This window comes from Cebus imitator, unplaced genomic scaffold, assembly GCF_001604975.1.
Source record: "Cebus imitator isolate Cc_AM_T3 unplaced genomic scaffold, Cebus_imitator-1.0 Scaffold923, whole genome shotgun sequence".
NCBI classification, from domain to species: Eukaryota; Metazoa; Chordata; class Mammalia; order Primates; family Cebidae; genus Cebus; species Cebus imitator.
The window spans coordinates 44,688-52,219 of record NW_016108238.1 but is presented as its reverse complement, the minus strand read 5'-3'; positions in this window follow the sequence as shown (position 1 = coordinate 52,219).

The window sequence follows — 7,532 nt, the reverse complement described above, 5'->3', positions numbered from 1 at the left end:
TGGAGAAGCCTAATACAATGGGGCCATGGAACATCCCAGAGAGAAAGTAAGGGTGAAGCAGGGAGCCCCATCCTAGTAGCTGGATCCTAGGGCCCTCCCAGAGTCTTCTCTGAAGAAGTCCCAAGTCCCACCTAGAATCTCAAATAAAAATGGCAACAGAGCCCGGGAATTCCTTCTAGATCCATAGAGAAAGGGGTGTGGCTGGGTGACTTTCCACACTTGTCTGAGCTCTTTCCCCAGCAAGAAGACCCAAAACTTATCACCCCACGTCCCCTGCCCCAGCCCCAGGGAAACCTGGCTTTGCGGCTGCGGCTGAAGCAGGCACGTACCCCCACTGCCCCTCTCTGGCATCCCTCTAAGAAACACATCTTTGTTGGCTCAGTTTGCGAGCAGGAAGTTCAGAGGGGCACAAATGACCATTCCTCTCTGCAAAGAAAACCAGGGCTAATTATTAGCCCAGGTTAGGTGGGAAGAGGAGTCAGGTGGGACTCTGTGGTGAGCCTGTCCAAGCCCCCATTTCTCAGAGAAGGCCAGGATGCACAGATGGGGTCCATGAAGGATGACTGGCCTCCCCGGGCTGAAAGCTGGTGAGGAAACTGGGCACTGACTCATAAACCCAATGGATCAATATTTATCAGGCAAACAAGTTTTCCCTTGGTCCATCTATCACCCAAAGAAACGTCCCAGCCAACACCAGAGGGATCCAATGTTGACGGATGCAGCAGCCACTATCACTTTCCCTGTTCTGTGTCCCCGTTCTAGTGGGCTCAGTGGGACAGAACTGAACCCCCTAACACCAAGAGGGAAATATGGAGTGGGGATGGGGACACTGCTCCCCTGCTGAGCCACAGCAGCTGGTATGATTATTATGAACTTCTTAGTTCATCATAAGGACCTGCTGTAGGCAGGTCCACAAGTCAGCTGGAGCAGACTCCTTTATTCTCTGCTACAAAGATCCTCAGACTTCACTGTGAATCAGAGCGACTAGGCATACTTGTTAAAGTGCAGATTCTCGGGTGATACCAGGTCAGATTCTGAGGAGGTGGGGCCCAGGAACCTGGGCTTTGTTTCCTTTGGTCTGTTTTGAGACGAGGTCTCACTCTGTTTCCCAGGCTGGACTCCAGTGACTATCACGGCTCAATGCAGCTTCAAACTCCCAGGCTCTAGTGGTCCTCCCACCTCAGCCTGCCAAGTAGCTGAGACTACAGACGCATGCCGCCACACCTGGCTGTCTTTTATAAAATCTTTTTTGTAGAAATGGATTTTGCTAGGTTGCCTAGGCTGATCTCAAGCTCAAGCAATCTTTCTGCCCAGATCTTACAAAATGTTGGGAATACAGGTGTTAGCCAATGGGCCCAACCTGGAATCTGTATTGAAACACCTCCCCAGGTGATTCTGATACAGATGGTCCAGGAGCATTCTTGGAAAGCCCTTGCTGCCCTGCTCATCCTCTCCTGTTCCCTGTGGCTCCCTCGAGCAACTGATCGGCCTTTGGCTTCCCCACCCCCACCCGCCATGGCTCACATGTGCCCCTGGGGGTTGGGGAATGGATTCAGGCTGCTGGATCGCTAGCCAAGGCTCACTCCTCAGAGTGTCTTTTCCTGCAGCCATGGGGAGGGAAGAAATGATGGCATTTGGGCCAGCCAGACAGGGGGACACACACAGCACACCCAGATCAGCCAAACAGCTCTTCTTGGTAGAGCCAGACAGAAGGAAATAGAAGTCCAAGGGCTTACTATCTGCCAGGACCCTTACAAGGGGACTGAGCGGGGAGTTGATCATTCACTGAGCACTACTGTGTGTCTGGCACACGGGAGGTGCTTTATTTATTTCTATCATGTTGGATCAACCCCCACCATACAAGGCTGCTTGCAGAGCTGGGCTGGACTGGAGCCTCTGGAGGCAATGTCACAGCCCATCCTTTTAGCCATAGTGCCCTGCTGCCAAAAGGAACTCCGCCAACTGAGGCACTCTGGCCCCTTTTCCCCACCCGCTGCCCCTGTCTGCACAACTCAGGCCTTGCCATCAAAACCCATCAGCTCTGGATCCTGAAGCCCCCAGAGAAGGCTTGACATCACTGGGGAAAAGACAATGAAAGCTGAACAAAATCGGCAACACTTACATAACCTGTGAGATCTGACCAGACTCCCAGATGCCCTGGCCTGAAGGGTCAGGAGGTTCCTGGAAACCCTCACTGAAGGCTTTGGCCAACCTGTCCAGACAGTCCTCTCTCACCGCATGGCTCCCACCCTCAGTCCCAAGTCCTGGGTTTGTGATGCTGGAGACCACAGCTGCCAAGTGCAGAAGCAGCTCTGGGCCCAGCAGCCAGTCCAGCCCCCGAGCCCCTCCACTGCCCGGTTCATAAAAAATAAAAAGATTTCAATGTTATGTGACCAATAACTATGGCCATCAAAGCCAAATCGGGTTTCTTCCTGGCTGACGAGCTCAGGGCCCTTTTCATTCTGAGATCCGATCAACAAATCAGTAAAACAATTCCCTCTGCATCTCATCTTAGGATCTTGCTGCAAGTTCAAGCTTGGGGACAAGGGAGGTGGAGGAAGCAGGTGATCTGTGCCTGGGGCAGCACAAGTGGCCCAGGGACTTCAGGTTGGAACCTGCCTGGACACTGGCCTGCTGTGTGACCTAGAACATGTCTCTTCACGTCTCTGGATAGGTAGTTTCTTCATCTACCAGATGTGGAGGAGGAAGAGACGCTCTCTGAATCCTCTGCCTCTGATTCTCAGTCACCACCCAGTTGGGGGAGGCAGAGCAAAGGGAGCTGGATGCTGGGAGAGGCTCCCCTTCACCTCTCTACAAAATCACTAGCGGGAGAAGCATGCAGGGGTCCTGCTGTCTTTGGAGGGGGCACGCACAGGGGCAAGGCCAAGTGGCAGGAACAGCTGAATAGCCAATAGCCATGTGCTGGGTGCCATCAGCTTTTCTGGGACACAGCAGGTGGTCACTGGCCAGTTCCTAGCTCTGGGGAAGGCTTGGGAGACTGCAATCCCTCCCGCAGCCCCAGCACGCCCAGACCACAATCTGTGGATCCAGGAATGTTGCAAAACTCTTCCTTGCCCCATACCACCCAAAGAGAAGCTGGAGAATACATGGGAAGCTAAACGTGCTCAAACCTGCTGGGGGACCTCCATTAGGGGCTCGGGATGGAGCTCTGGGAGAGGGCTGTCCCCTCAGCCTCACTGCCTGGGAAGGAGGAGAGAACCTTAGGGCAAATCTCTCTCCCTCTGAGAACTTGGGGCTCCCCCACCCCCTGCTGCCTGGGCCTGTGAAGGGCTGAGGAGGCCAGCAGGAGAGGAAAGGGGCGCAGCGAGGAGACGGTGGAGGCTGCCCTTGTGTTCCTGAGCCAGAGCCCTTCCTCTTCCCATCCTCAGTCCTCTCATGGGGGCGGGGAGCAGTGGGACTGCATCATGTTGCCTCCATGCAGCAACTTCCAGCTTGGGGATCATTTTTGCCTAGGTTTCTCCTCCTAGGAATTATTTCCAAATTTGCAGACATGAAAACCGAGATTAAGGAAGTGAAGGGACTTATTTGAACCTGATTTCTGATAAGCTCAGTACCCTTCTGACTGTGGTAGAATTTGAGTCTTACATATTTGAATATCTCAGCATCCTAAAGTCAGTCCTCCCAACCCCCACTTGGGTGTTTGTGCATGCATTCACATGTGTACACACACACACAGCATCTGCCTTTCTGGTCATAGCTTAGTTACAGCACTGGCTGGACTGTGGGTTCCAGAGAAGGGAGGAGGGTGGAAGGGAACTGACCCAGTTCCCCATCACAGGTCCCCAGGTGGAATCTCACCTTTGGTGCCCACACAGATCAGTGGCTCCAGGGAAGGCTTCTTGGCTCCCTTGCTGAGTGAGAGGTCAGGCATGGATAGTGAGGAGCAGGTGTCTGTCCAGGAGGTGGGCTCAGTACCCCTCAGCCCCTGGGGCCAGCACAGAGGCCCTTGCTCTGGGGTGGGGGGAGTCTGACACTGGCCTCGGCCTCACCACTCTCTCCGCAATGATGCAGCTATCTACAGAGACAGGAATTGAGGGTTGCTGCTCAGCTGCTGGGGCAGAGGACCGGGGATGGAGAGGGGACCCTCAAGCACTGCCCTCCCCCAACTCTGCTGCCTTTCTCATAAAATGCTTGGGAGGTTCAGGGCCACAGGAACTAAGAACTGTTGCCCCCAGTCCCAGAGACCAGGAAAGTCCCAGCGAAGCTACCTGGGCTCAAAAATCCCAGACCCCTTCCCTCACACCCCCACCCTGCTCAATTGTGGAGTGCTATCCAAAGTCTCATGGGCATGCCCCTCCCCACACACCAGTTCTTCCACGATAATGGGGCTCTGTCTCCTGTTTGAACTTGGGCAAGTCTTCTTCTGGGTCTCAGTTTCTCCTTCTGTCAAATGGGAGGGCTGGCCTGAGCTTTCAGATACCTCGTAGTTCTGTTATTTAGAGTTCCTAGGGGGCCAGGACACAGGAGTGTGACACAGGAGAGAGGAAAGGATAATTTAGGGCTGGGGAGCCAGCTGAGAAGGTCAAAAGGGTTGTAGATTCCCTGGGTCCTGCCTGAGGCAGCAGCCTCCATCTGCTTTCAGCAGGTTCCAATCTATGCCACAGCCAGAAGCCAGAGACACCCCAGGACCAGAGGGTCCTGCAGAATGGGATGAGGGTGGGGCAGGCAGTGAGAGGGCAACATTCAGGGAGTCGGTCTCTCCACCCAACCTGAGCCAAGGGTATTCTGGGCCCCTCATTACTCCAGGACTGGAGAACCAGCTGGACGAGGTGAAGGCTGGGAATGCTCTGAAAGTAGGTCTGCAGAGGGAGAAATAAGGTACTTAAGCTACTTAGTCTTTGAGGCTGGTGACAGCAGGAATGGTGCAAATTGATTCTGATTCAAGTGCTGTCCCAGGGAAGGTGGTGGCAGGGAAGGCAGAAGCCTCCTCTCCTGGACGCAGTCACCTCCAAGTGCACCCTGAACATCAGAGCAACTTCTGAGCAGTGCAGCAGCGCAGCCACCACATTCCCCCAGACCTGGGCTCAGCTGCCCATTCTCCATGTCCCCTCAGGATGGGAGGACGTCCAGGACTCTCTAATCAAGAACCAAAGCTCCCCATCCCCAGGCTCCTCCAATCCAGGGCACTCCACTGCTGGGCAGGACAGCTCCTAGCTTTTTCTGGGGTGGGGGACAAGAAAAGGGCCCTTCCCTTTCTCCATATTTGGGGTCAGGCCCTGCCAAATCAAAGCCCTGATGTCAAAGTCCCTCAGCCCCCTTGCCAATTCATGCATTTACCAATTCATTCACTCTCACTTCATTCACTTGTTGGTGCTTCCTATATATAATAAAATAAAAACTTCAAAGTTCTGCCATAAGCACTGGAGCATATTCCTAGAAATGTTTCTATATCGTAACCTGAGAGAATGTCGATCTCTGTAGTGTGAAAATGACTAGGACCGTGATTTTTTTTTTTTTTTAATAATTCCATTTTGTTTTTCTCTGATAATTCCTTTCTTTCCTGAGCCTCTTTAGAGCAACACTTACAGGATTGCCTCTAACTCCTTATTCCTGTCCCAGAAAACGTAACCCCAAAATCTCTGGTATCCACTGGCTTTTTCAATTGTGGAAGATTTCCCCTTGACCTCCCATAGATCATTGGAAAGGACCCGAGGCCTCGGTTCTAATACCTGGTTTGTCACTAACTCGTGTGTGGTTTGGGCTTGTCCCTTGGTCTCTGTGAGTCTGCTGCATCCTCATCTGTCACAGGTGGGACTGGACTTAATTGAGCTCTGAGGTCCATAGAGACTTGGCCTCTTCACGTCCTCGTTATGTCAACTGGACATCAACTTAACAGAGGACTTCCCTGCAAAATGTCCTCCTCTTCTTACAACAGGCTGTTTCTGTATAGGCATGTTTCATGCTAAGCACTTCTTTCTGGGGGAAGATGACAGAGGCCATTTTTCTGCTGAGACAAAGTGATTTGGAGAGTCACCTGGACCCTGAAGAGGGAATGGTTGGATCCAGCCACCCAGCATCCAGTGAATTGGAGCAGGGATCTCGGCACACGGGGCAGTGTGTAGTCTCCCCTACCCTGGGGCACCTGCTGTTCCTCCAAACCGCAGCGCATGCTCTTAGCTCCTCCTCTTACCTGGCTCTCACCACACTCCTGGCTTAATCACCACATCGCTCTCACTGCAGCTTCAGGTAGCCATCAGCAGGGCCTGGCAATATCCACTGGTTTGGTTTGGTTTATCTTTGTCTGCAGGTGAACTCCCTAAGGGCTCTGCCGCGCACTCCAGCCTTGTGACCCTTGCCTTCCAGGAACCATGAAAGAAGCATAGCCATCAAAGGTCCTTAAAACAGCAGGAAGAGTGGGCCTGTCCCCTTCTGTGTGGCTACCTATCTGCTGAGGAGCATCTGGGCCTTGTTCCCCCAAGTCCACTGGAGGGTCCAGAAGAGGGAGTCAGAGGTGTGTCCTAGTGGAGCGGGAGGAAAGGCAGAAAGCCTTTCTGACAGCTATGGAATACCATTAGCCAAGGCCTATTTGGCCCAGCACAAAGCAAAAGATGTGTAGTTTGCATAGAAGGTATTGTGAGACTGCTTCTCAACAGCCACAGCAGCGTGGGAACTAGCAACAGCATACTTCTTGCCTCATCAGCTGCCCTGAGATGGAAAACTCAGTGGAGACAGGACCCTGATTCTGATGGATGAAGCATGTGGTCCCAATGCTGGAGCTCCTCTGGCAGGTTCTAAAAGCACAATGCTGAGCCGCGGTGCTCTGCTGGACAGTACTGGCGGGGACTCAGTGAGCGCTGCTCACAGATCCACACGTGACCTTGTTGGGTTGAGTCAGGCTGGGCTTTGGTCTGCACTGTGGCATCTGCGTTCTTTGAGTTCACATCATGAACGTGGTGACTTCCCAGATACCATATCAGGCTTCAACTAGCACATCCTATTTCTTTTCTTCTATAATACCCGAATTGGACTGACCTCACTTCAAATAGGCTGTCCCATTTTGTCATCCTATCTTACCTTGGGGAAACTGGGGACTGATGGCCAGACCAATTCTGTTGAAATTCTTGCATAGAGCAAACCTGTGCTCATTTTTTAAGTGGACTGGGAGAGGCTCCCAGCCATAGTAAAGCCCAGTCTGTGTCTTCACAGTGCTTATACAACATGTTTGTGTGTATAAATGCATGATATAGATTTATGTATGTTGCTATCACCATCTGTTGAAGGCCAATATAACTGGTGGACAGGTCAGAGACAGAAAATGGAAGTCTTTTTGGTGATTATTAAAGCAAAATACATATTAAGAAATAAAGTTTTTCCTTCACTGCTTTGTTTCCTATTTCTGCACCAATCCCTTGACAGTTTAAAGAACTGGAAAGAGAAAATGGGAAAGATAATCTGTGTTTAAGAAGTGCATAGTCTAGGGCCGGGCGCGGTGGCTCAAGCCTGTAATCCCAGCACTTTGGGAGGCCAAGGCGGGTGGATCACGAGGTCAAGAGATCGAGACCATCCTGGTC